Below are 11478 nucleotides of genomic sequence, written 5' to 3' on the forward strand. Positions count from 1 at the left end.
AACTTATTGTGGGAAGCTTGTGGAAGGCTACCCGAAATGTTTGATCCAAGTTAAACAATTTAAAGGCAATGCTACCAAATACTAATTGAGTGTATGTAAACTTCTGACCCACTGGGAATGTGATGAAAGAAATAAAAGCTGAAATAAATCACTCTACTATTATTCTGACGTTTCACATTCTTAAAATAAAGTGGTGATCCTAACTGACCTAAGACAGGGAATTCTTACTAGGATTAAATGTCAGGAATTGTGAAAAACTTAGTTTAAATGTATTTGGCTAAGGTGTATGTAAACTTCCGACTTCAACTATGTAAATAAGGTATCTGTTTTTTTATTTGTAATAAATTCGCAAAAATTTATAGAAACCTGTTTTGACTTAGTCATTATGGGGTATTGTGTGTAGATTGATGAGGAAAATTTTTTATTTAATCAATTTTAGAATAAGCCTGTAACGTAAAAGGTTGGTGTAATGGTTCTTATCAGTGGGGTAATGCTGTTTCAGCTCTGGTTTGGGGGATATGATTGGTTTTAATGGGTTTAGCCCCCTTTTCTTGACGTGTCTTTTAGTTATATTTGTCCCAGTTTTGCCATCTGCTGCAGCTGCCTGTTCTTTGTAAAAGCCATTTCATTATGATGAATGTGTGTATATATGGTGAAGTGACCAAAGAAATCGTTGTCGTTTACTTTTTGCACTCTCATGGATGTTGGTTTAGTTTGAGTTTTGCTCAGCCAGAGTGCCTGATGCTGTTTTGTTTCTCTCTTGTATATGTCTGGAATGGTTTTGGGGGCGTTTAGGGCCTACAGTAATGCTTACAGGAACTATGAGACACCTCATCCTCAATATGAACCCCTCCCAAAACACTGGGACAGGGATAGCCTCGCAACTCAACCTGCATGTTTATTTTTTTACAAGCTCTGCTGTGCCATCAAAAACTGTCCTCTAACCCAAGTCTCTTTTAATATGTTTAAGTATTTAAACTCTGTTCTCTCATATTTAGTGTTGCTGTCACTATCATTTTAGAAAGGTTGACAACATTAAAGTGCTACTGGAAAACTGCTGTTTTTATTGTTTCATTTTACAATGTAATTTACAGTGAAATTGGAGATCAGTTTCCAACCGAATTGGAAGAGGAGAATTCACAGAACAGAGGCAACCGCAGCAGAGCGAAAGCTCCAGTGACACGCTCTGTGGCGTCAACAAGTGTTAAGTAATTTCCATTGGAAAAATCAGATACAACTGTCACAATGTGTGGTGGCAGCAGCTGTCTTCAGAGCACAGCACAGTCTCACATTAGCAAGGTGTTCCTGCTTCCAGAACAAACTAAAGCTCACAGTTTACCTGAAAAGAAAGGGAGGTGAGAGAGGAGGGGAAATGGAAAGGGAGAGCGACGGGTTTGATGAAATTTGTTTTGCGGTGGTGTGACGGAACAGATGGTTCATTAGGCCTGTGAATGCACAGTCTTCTCCTCACTCTCCTCACAGGGCTTTGTTTTGCCATAATTTGATCCCTGCTCTGTTGAGAGTATTTACAGATTGAAGGGGGATGAATTACTATAGAACACATGGCTGGGTTATTAAGAGCTGGCAAGGATACTCTTATTGGACGAGAGAATAAAACTCAACCACCTCACGGAGGGGTATCAAGCTACATGTATACAGTAGTAGTATTTTCCCCATGGTAAATGTTCTGTTATGTTTAGTTTAGTGTCACATATCTGACTATTCCTGGAGACTATTCATGGCTGTTGTGCAGGATGTCTGGGCCTGAAGGAGCAGGCTCCACTGTCTCCTCAGTAACATCAACAAGCACTCTGCCCTGCCAAACCCTCATCAGTTAGGCCAGTCACAGAACTTTTTGAATTTCAAATCAAACTGATTAAAACATATAGGCATGTTACTTCCACTTTAATATCGCCTGTATTTCTTGGATATTTTCCTAATTTTGTGTCACTCACCATTTAGTGGTTGTTGAATCATTGCCTCTCAATGGTATCATTGGGAATAAATTTCTGCATGGAGAGTCGTGACATTAAAACGCAAAAGATTAACGAGGGCCACAGGCTAGACACCTAGAGGGTGATTTTACTCACCTAGCGGGTGATTTCACTCACCTAGCGGGGCAGATTTCACTCACCTAGCGGGGCAGAGTTCACTCACCTAGCGGGGCAGATTTCACTCACCTAGCGGGGCAGAGTTCACTCACCTAGCGGGGCAGAGTTCACTCACCTAGCGGGGCAGAGTTCACTCACCTAGCGGGGCAGAGTTCACTCACCTAGCGGGGCAGAGTTCACTCACCTAGCGGGGCAGAGTTCACTCACCTAGCGGGGCAGAGTTCACTCACCTAGCGGGGCAGAGTTCACTCACCTAGCGGGGCAGAGTTCACTCACTGTGGAGGTCAGATTCGCAGACTGCAGAGAATGTGTTCGAATGCACAGTAGATGCTTGTTACAGGAAAGGTTTTCTGTAGATTTCTTCAGAGATTATCTAATTTAATTCAGGCATCCTTTTCAGTGAACTTCTTTATGAGTTCCCTAGTAATTCAAAGATTCTAAACTGGTTGCAAACATGGCCATTGCGGAACACTGAAATCAGTGAAATTACTAGATAAAAGCCCTGTACAGTAAGTAATTCATTCTCTTTCAATGTCTTATTCTTAACTAGTTTATTTATATTGTCCGATATAGTGAATGATCTCATTTGAAACATCCTTGGCCCTTCTGCCTATGGAAAATACAACAGATTCAGAATAAAATAGTGTCGAAAAGATGATAGCCCTTTCCAGCTCACAATCCTAAGTGAACGTGGCGGTTATGTTGCATGCACTCGGTGACATCTAGTGGCGGTCCATAGTACTGTTTCTTTATTTTTCGCGAGCGATACGGATTATTTTACCATAGTGACCTTGCATGCCTCACCAATCACATCATTTTGTGTGTGTGTGTGTGTGTGTGCACAAACACGTTTAACGATGTATCATTGAGGAGATGATGAAATCCACAGAAGAGAAAAAGGTAGGTAACATATTTTGTTTTCTACCTTTTAGGGGAGTGAAAATAGTTTCCATGATTCCATCCAATTTACATTTCAGTTATTCAGTCATATTTTGAGACAACACAAAGACACTTTTATAATCTAGAGTCCTTAACAAAGAGTTTGTAAGAGGGGCCGGACTTTGAAAATGTGATCAGTTCTGCTGTTTTGTGTCGGTGTGTTTGCTCGTGACGAGTGGATAACGATGACGGAGAGCCAAGGTGGACACGAGCCGAACAGAACTACAGCCAGAACGTTCATTGTGCGCAACAAACAAAGAGAGAGTACATTCAAACTGCGGGCCATCTTCTTGGATGCCAGTGATAACGATTTTTGATAACGATATTTCAGTCAAACGACCATAAGTCACAACTAGTATACATCCATTTTCGCCAGTGGGGACGATTTTTTTTAAATGAGCATGGCCTTATTTCTATTACAGCATACTGGATGACTGTCATTCATGTTACATTCACCCAGTTCAATGTAACAGCCATAGGTTTAGGCTACTTCATGATACTCGAATTGTCCCTATACCCATCATGAGGTTGCTACAACCTAGCCTATGAATGAAAGTTTACTATGTACAGTGGGGAAAAAATGTATTTAGTCAGCCACCAATTGTGCAAGTTCTCCCACTTAAAAAGATGAGAGAGGCCTGTAATTTTCATCATAGGTACACGTCAACTATGACAGACAAATTGAGAAGAAAAAATCCAGAAAATCACATTGTAGGATTTTTAATGAATTTATTTGCAAATTATGGTGGAAAATAAGTATTTGTTCACCTACAAACAAGCAAGATTTCTGGCTCTCACAGACCTGTAACTTCTTCTTTAAGAGGCTCCTCTGTCCTCCACTCGTTACCTGTATTAATGGCACCTGCTTGAACTTGTTATCAGTATAAAAGACACCTGTCCACAACCTCAAACAGTCACACTCCAAACTCCACTATGGCCAAGACCAAAGAGCTGTCAAAGGACACCAGAAACAAAATTGTAGACCTGCACCAGGCTGGGAAGACTGAATCTGCAATAGGTAAGCAGATTGGTTTGAAGAAATCAACTGTGGGAGCAATTATTAGGAAATGGAAGACATACAAGACCACTGATAATCTCCCTCAATCTGGGGCTCCACGCAAGATCTCACCCTGTGGGGTCAAAATGATCACAAGAACGGTGAGCAAAAATCCCAGAACCACACGGGGGGACTTAGTGAATGACCTGCAGAGAGCTGGGACCAAAGTAACAAAGCCTACCATCAGTAACACACTACGCCGCCAGGGACTCAAATCCTGCAGTGCGAGATGTGTCCCCCTGCTTAAGCCAGTACATGTCCAGGCCCGTCTGAAGTTTGCTAGAGTGCATTTGGATGATCCAGAAGAGGATTGGGAGAATGTCATATGGTCAGATGAAACCAAAATAGAACTTTTTGGTAATAACTCAACTCATCGTGTTTGGAGGACAAAGAATGCTGAGTTGCATCCAAAGAACACCATACCTACTGTGAAGCATGGGGGTGGAAACATCATGCTTTGGGGCTGTTTTTCTGCAAAGGGACCAGGACGACTGATCCGTGTAAAGGAAAGAATGAATGGGGCCATGTATCGTGAGATTTTGAGTGAAAACCTCCTTCCATCAGCAAGGGCATTGAAGATGAAACGTGGCTGGGTCTTTCAGCATGACAATGATCCCAAACACACCGCCCGGGCAACGAAGGAGTGGCTTCGTAAGAAGCATTTCAAGGTCCTGGAGTGGCCTAGCCAGTCTCCAGATCTCAACCCCATAGAAAATCTTTTGAGGGAGTTGAAAGTCTGTGTTGCCCAGCGACAGCCCCAAAACATCACTGCTCTAGAGGAGATCTGCATGGAGGAATGGGCCAAAATACCAGCAACAGTGTGTGAAAACCTTGTGAAGACTTACAGAAAACGTTTGACCTGTGTCATTGACAACAAAGGGTATATAACAAAGTATTGAGAAACTTTTGTTATTGACCAAATACTTATTTTCCACCATAATTTGCAAATAAATTCATAAAAAATCCTACAATTTGATTGTCTGGATTATTTTTTCTCATTTTGTCTGTCATAGTTGACGTGTACCTATGATGAAAATTACAGGCCTCTCTCATCTTTTTAAGTGGGAGAACTTGCACAATTGGTGGCTGACTAAATACTTTTTTTCCCCACTGTATGTGCACACAAGTCAAGAGGTGACAGTGACACATGGACAGAGTGACACATTCAATACTGCCTTGCACACTCTTGCCTGCATCTAGCTGATCTTCGGTGTAATCATTAGTCCAACAGTTGCAAACAAGAGTTTCTATTGGACAAATTCAGGTATGTTTATCCCTGTTTCTTTCCGTTTAAGACATTTTTTTCAACAGAATTGGCGGAATAAATACACCCCTGATCACGCGTAAAGACAGTTCACTTTCATAGCAGCCACGTTGTATTCCTTCTCGCATCTATGCGCTCTCCTCCTCTCACCTTTTCCCTTCGCTTGTGGACTTCAATGCACAACACATCAGCTGTATGTGACCAGGCATAAAACCCTTTCCTAACCATAACCGCTACACACAGCCTACATCGTTGTCACCATATTAGCTAAAGTAACGTCAGTCAACATAGCTAAAAATAATAATAATACTGCGTTACAATCAGTAAGCAGTTTAGCACTTACACCAGCAGGCCCCGGTGGCAATAAATTAGTAAAACCAAAAGCTTACCTTGACTTGGAAGAGTTCCAGTGTTGTGTTGGATAGTCATAGCCAGCTAGCTAACAGCATCTCTCTGTTTGAGCAGTGTGTTTGAGTAGGCTAAACTAGCTAGCTGCATTTGCTAGCTAAGTAAGTGAAACTGAAGGAAAAAAACGGACGGAAGCTAGCTGTCCTCCGGCTACACCATGGTGCTACCCTACAGAGTGCTGCTGAGGCTACTGTAGACCTTCATTACAAAACAGTGTATTTTAATCAATTATTTGGTGACGTGTATATATTTAATATAGATTTATCTAAAAATGATTACTTTAATGTTTTAAAATAAAAATAAATATGAAATTCACTGAGGAGGATGTGCCTCTGATTTACGCATACAGTTGAGCAAAAAGCAGTAACTGGTACCTTTTGTATTTGTAAACCTAAATGCCTCAGCTTATTGTAAACACAAGTATATTCAGATGTTATCATTTTTACTACATTTAAAATGGACTAGTCTTACTCCCACTGTATTCTGTTGGCAATGTATCTCCCTCCTTTTTAAGACCCCGTTATCCCTGTTGACCACATGCAGTATTTCTCCTTTCAAGCCATGGGGTATTTCGTGCATCTATATGACAAGTGAAGGGACAATAAGTTAATAAAAAAAGAGAGGATGAGGCCTATTGCTGAGTAGCTCAGTAGAGTACGGAGGGAGGAGAATGAGTGCATGGATGCTTAGAGTAGGCAGGGGTTTGAAGTGTCTTAAGGTGGCCCCATTTCTTCAACCCCTTTTGGATATTGAAGATGAAAGCTCCATGTTATCTCTTATCATTTCACTATCTTTATTCTGCAGTCAAATTCATAGTCATGTCTTGTCAGATTGGTTACTGCAGACAAGAGCTGAGCCCCTCATCACAGCTTAGTTTGGGAAATAAATCATTATTGAGATCTGGTTGTGATCAGTGATCATTTGCATCACTGTAGGGTTTTATTAGTTTAGCTTCCTCTGTAGGGTTTTATTAGTTTAGCTTCCTCTGTAGGGTTTTATTAGTTTAGCTTCCACTGTAGGGTTTTAGTAGTTTAGCTTCCACTGTAGGGTTTTAGTAGTTTAGCTTCCACTGTAGGGTTTTATTAGTTTAGCTTCCACTGTAGGGTTTTATTAGTTTAGCTTCCTCTGTAGGGTTTTAGTAGTTTAGCTTCCACTGTAGGGGTTTATTAGTTTAGCTTCCACTGTAGGGGTTTATTAGTTTAGCTTCCTCTGTAGGGTTTTATTAGTTTAGCTTCCTCTGTAGGGTTTTATTAGTTTAGCTTCCTCTGTAGGGTTTTATTAGTTTAGCTTCCACTGTAGGGTTTTATTAGTTTAGCTTCCACTGTAGGGGTTTATTAGTTTAGCTTCCACTGTAGAGGTTTATTAGTTTAGCTTCCACTGTAGGGGTTTATTAGTTTAGCTTCCTCTGTAGGATTGTATTAGTTTAGCTTCCACTGTAGGGGTTTATTAGTTTAGCTTCCACTGTAGGGGTTTATTAGTTTAGCTTCCTCTGTAGGGGTTTATTAGTTTAGCTTCCTCTGTAGGGTTTTATTAGTTTAGCTTCCTCTGTAGGGTTTTATTAGTTTAGCTTCCACTGTAGGGGTTTATTAGTTTAGCTTCCACTGTAGGGGTTTATTAGTTTAGCTTCCTCTGTAGGGTTTTATTAGTTTAGCTTCCTCTGTAGGGTTTTATTAGTTTAGCTTCCTCTGTAGGGTTTTATTAGTTTAGCTTCCACTGTAGGGGTTTATTAGTTTAGCTTCCTCTGTAGGGGTTTATTAGTTTAGCTTCCACTGTAGGGATTGTAGACCTACACAAGGCTGGAATGGGCTACAAGACCATCGCCAAGCAGCTTGGTGAGAAGGTGACAACAGTTGGTGCGATTATTCGCAAATGGAAGAAACACAAAAGAACTGTCAATCTCCCTCGGCCTGGGGCTCCATGAAAGATCACCTCGTGGAGTTGCAATGATCACGAGAACGGTGAGGAATCAGCCCAGAACTACACGGGAGGTTCTTGTCAATGATCTCAAGGCAGCTTCCTGGGACCATAGTCACCAAGAAAACAATTGGTAACACACTACGCCGTGAAGGACTGAAATCCTGCAGCGCCCGCAAGAAAGCACATATACATGCCCGTCTGAATTTTGCCAATGAACATCTGAATGATTCAGAGGAGAACTGGGTGAAGGTGTTGTGGTCAGATGAGACCAAAATGGAGCTCTTTGGCATCAACTCAACTCGCCGTGTTTGGAGGAGGAGGAATGCTGCCTATGACCCCAAGAACACCATCCCCACCGTCAAACATGGAGGTGGAAACATTATGCTTTGGGAGTGTTTTTCTGCTAAGGGGACAGGACAACTTCACCGCATCAAAGGGACGATGGACAGGGCCATGTACCGTCAAATCTTGGGTGAGAACCTCCTTCCCTCAGCCAGGGCATTGAAAATGGGTTGTGGATGGGTATTCCAGCATGACAAATGACCCAAAACACACGGCCAAGGCAACAAAGGAGTGGCTCAAGAAGAAGCACATTAAGGTCCTGGAGTGGCCTAGCCAGTCTCCAGACCTTAATCCCATAGAAAATCTGTGGAGGGAGCTGAAGGTTCGAGTTGCCAAACATCAGCCTCGCAACCTTATTGACTTGGAGAAGATCTGCAAAGAGGAGTGGGATAAAATCCCTCCTGAGATGTGTGCAAACCTGGTGGCCAACTACAAGAAATGTCTGACCTCTGTGATTGCCAACAAGGGTTTTGCCAGCAAGTACTAAGTCATGTTTTGCAGAGGGTTCAAATACTTATTATTTCCCTCATTAAAATGCAAATCAATTTATAACATTTTTGACATGCGTTTTTCTGGATTTTTTTGTTGTTATCATTCTGCCTCTCACTGTTCAAATAAACCTACCATTAAAATTATAGACTGATCATTTCTTTGTCAGTGGCAGAACGTACAAAATCAGCAGGGGATCAAATACCCTTTTCCCCTCACTGTATAGGAGGACAGGCTCATTGTAATGGCTGGAATAAAAGGAATGGAGTCAAGTGGTTTCCAAATGTTTGATACCGTTGCATTGATTCCATTCCAGCCATTACAATGAGCCTGTCCTCCTATAGCTCCTACCACCAGCCTGCAATGGTGTACAGTGCCACAAACAGAACCGAGAGAGAGGTATTTGTTACAGAGGTATATATTAGGACTTTTAGTCAGCTTGTTTTCTTTGACTGTGTTTCTCATCTCCCAGGGCAACACTATAATAAACACTTTCAGCTAGGCCTCAATCCGCAAACTGAGCTTTAAAAGAAAACATTTTGATAAAACTCCATGCTAAGATTGTGGTGAGTGTTTTATTTTGAGTTTAGCATGACTGAGTGGTCCGATAGGATTGTATTTCCAGTTGTCTTGTGTTTATTGGTTACATGAGGTTGTATTCTAACAAAATGCTGCTTTATTTCCTCAGATATGACCCCTATTAAATCCCTCTGCCTGTGTGTGTGTGTGTGTGGGGGGGCAGCCCTCTCGTAAGGACACAGTAGAGCTAGCCATGGCCAGCCGTGATATGTGTAAGGCCTTCCGGAAGACGTGTGTAAGGCCTTCCGGAAGACGTGTGTAAGGCCTTCCGGAAGACGTGTGTAAGGCCTTCCGGAAGACGTGTGTAAGGCCTTCCGGAAGACGTGTGTAAGGCCTTCCGGAAGACGTGTGTAAGGCCTTCCGGAAGACGTGTAAGGCCTTCCGGAAGACGTGTGTAAGGCCTTCCGGAAGACGTGTGTAAGGCCTTCCGGAAGACGTGTGTAAGGCCTTCCGGAAGACGTGTGTAAGGCCTTCCGGAAGACGTGTGTAAGGCCTTCCGGAAGACGTGTGTAAGGCCTTCCGTAAGACGTGTGTAAGGCCTTCCGGAAGACGTGTGTAAGGCCTTCCGGAAGACGTGTGTAAGGCCTTCCGTAAGACGTGTGTAAGGCCTTCCGGAAGACGTGTGTAAGGCCTTCCGGAAGACGTGTGTAAGGCCTTCCGGAAGACGTGTGTAGAGAACCATGCCTTCTTCCGTCTCTCTGAAGAGCCCAAGTCCCATTTACATCATTTAGCAGACGCTCTTATCCAGACACAAGTCCCTCCTCTACAGTAAAGGCTCTTGCTTTAGCCACAGGTCAGCACTATATACGTAGGTAGGGGGGAATTCACTCATTTGTCAAGAGGGATATGTACAAAGCTTTTATTGTTCACTGGGTTTGATAAAACTGTGCTACCCCTCTCTCTAGTGGTAGGACCCGGAAACAACTGTCAGGAGAGGGGAGAGGAAGAACCTGCCTTTTGAAAGGTCACTTACTGGGGCGATTCCCCCGAACACAGATTAAGCCTGGTCCTGGACTGAAAGTCAAGCTTAATGGAGAATCTCCACTGAAAATGCTTTTTAGTCCAGACACATCATTCTTAATCAATTCTCAGACCTACTGTGAAATAAATCTTTACATTGCTTGAATACAGTTAAGCAAAGCAATAACCAAACCCTTCTAAACATCTACGTTCCAGGAAGTTCTACAAGGCCCACTATGACAACAGGCAGTGCAGGTCTTCACCTGACCTCCTCACTGATGTCTCCAAACAGGTACCTTCTCTTGTTAGAAACAATGAACATCATTGCATGCTCACGGCCAAACTTGTAGATGCACAAGTGCAATAGGAGATTTCCTGTGACCCAATTCCAATGGCTCACTTCTGCATTTTTTGGTCAGTTTGTTGATGATGCAAGTTTGTAGTATGAGGTAAGCTTGCAATATGACCACATATCCTAAATCATAATCTATGGAGATTAACAATGTCTGCACAGACAGTTCCGTTTCTACAGTTTCAAACCTCTGACAGTGGCAGTCTGTGTTCTAAATGCATTCCTGTGCCTCTCAAGGTGCATTTCAATCAGTGAAATGGACTCCTGTTCTTGCTGAAGCTTAATGTTCTTGCAAGTCGTTATACTTCACGCTACCTCCATTCTCTTCTATTGGCCCGCATCATGCCTTATACTCTGCAGCCAGAGGAATCATTTATGATTAAACGTACCATCAAGCAAACAGCACTTTGTGTACTGCACTTCTGAATGTCATTCTCCATCTTGCCAATACAATATTTTTTTGCCAAATCATTGTGGACTCTGCATGCCAGACATACGGTAGCCTACAGTAATACGTGTTTCCCAGGTGTATGAACAGACCTGTTCCCCAATGCCGGCTGTGCCCCGAATGGGAAGCGCAGTCAGTCTGCTGTGGAGGTGCTGTTCACCACTAAGGATCTGGAGGGCCCCCAGCCCCACCCCCAGGATGCCCACACGTCTGCCTTCGCCCAGTCCCGCTCCTCCTCCTTCTCTTGGGCCGAGCCAGGGCCACAGTGAGGGGGCCACCCTCCGGGCCAGACAGAGCTTCAACCGCAGCTGAGGGGCCTCAAGAGGGGACGACTTCTGGCCAACACACAGCAGCTGGTCCCGCTTTACCCCTACCCGGAGCTGCACCCCGCCCTGCCCCGCTCTGGCCTACATGTCCGGCGCCTCTTTCTCCTTGGACCACTCTCCAGCCCCACTGCCTCGGTCCTGCTATGTCCCTGGCCCGCTCCCCAGGCCACCCTCCTGGACGACTTCATCCTCCAGTTTCTCCAGCCCGTCCTCGTCGACTCCCTGTCTGAGGCCCCAGCATCATCACTTGAATATGTCAAAGACACTGATGCAATTATGTGCGTTT

General features: G+C 43.3%; 1 long non-coding RNA gene across 1 annotated transcript; it reads left to right on the plus strand.

Moving 5' to 3' along the window:
• Positions 1-2948: 2948 nt before the first annotated feature.
• LOC121542132 lies at positions 2949-11425 on the plus strand. Its single transcript, XR_005995833.1, has 3 exons — positions 2949-3011; positions 10283-10358; positions 10945-11425. It is a non-coding gene; the product is annotated as an uncharacterized LOC121542132 (long non-coding RNA).
• The last annotated feature ends 53 nt before the right edge of the window (positions 11426-11478 follow it).

This window comes from Coregonus clupeaformis, chromosome 27 (assembly GCF_020615455.1).
Source record: "Coregonus clupeaformis isolate EN_2021a chromosome 27, ASM2061545v1, whole genome shotgun sequence".
NCBI classification, from domain to species: Eukaryota; Metazoa; Chordata; class Actinopteri; order Salmoniformes; family Salmonidae; genus Coregonus; species Coregonus clupeaformis.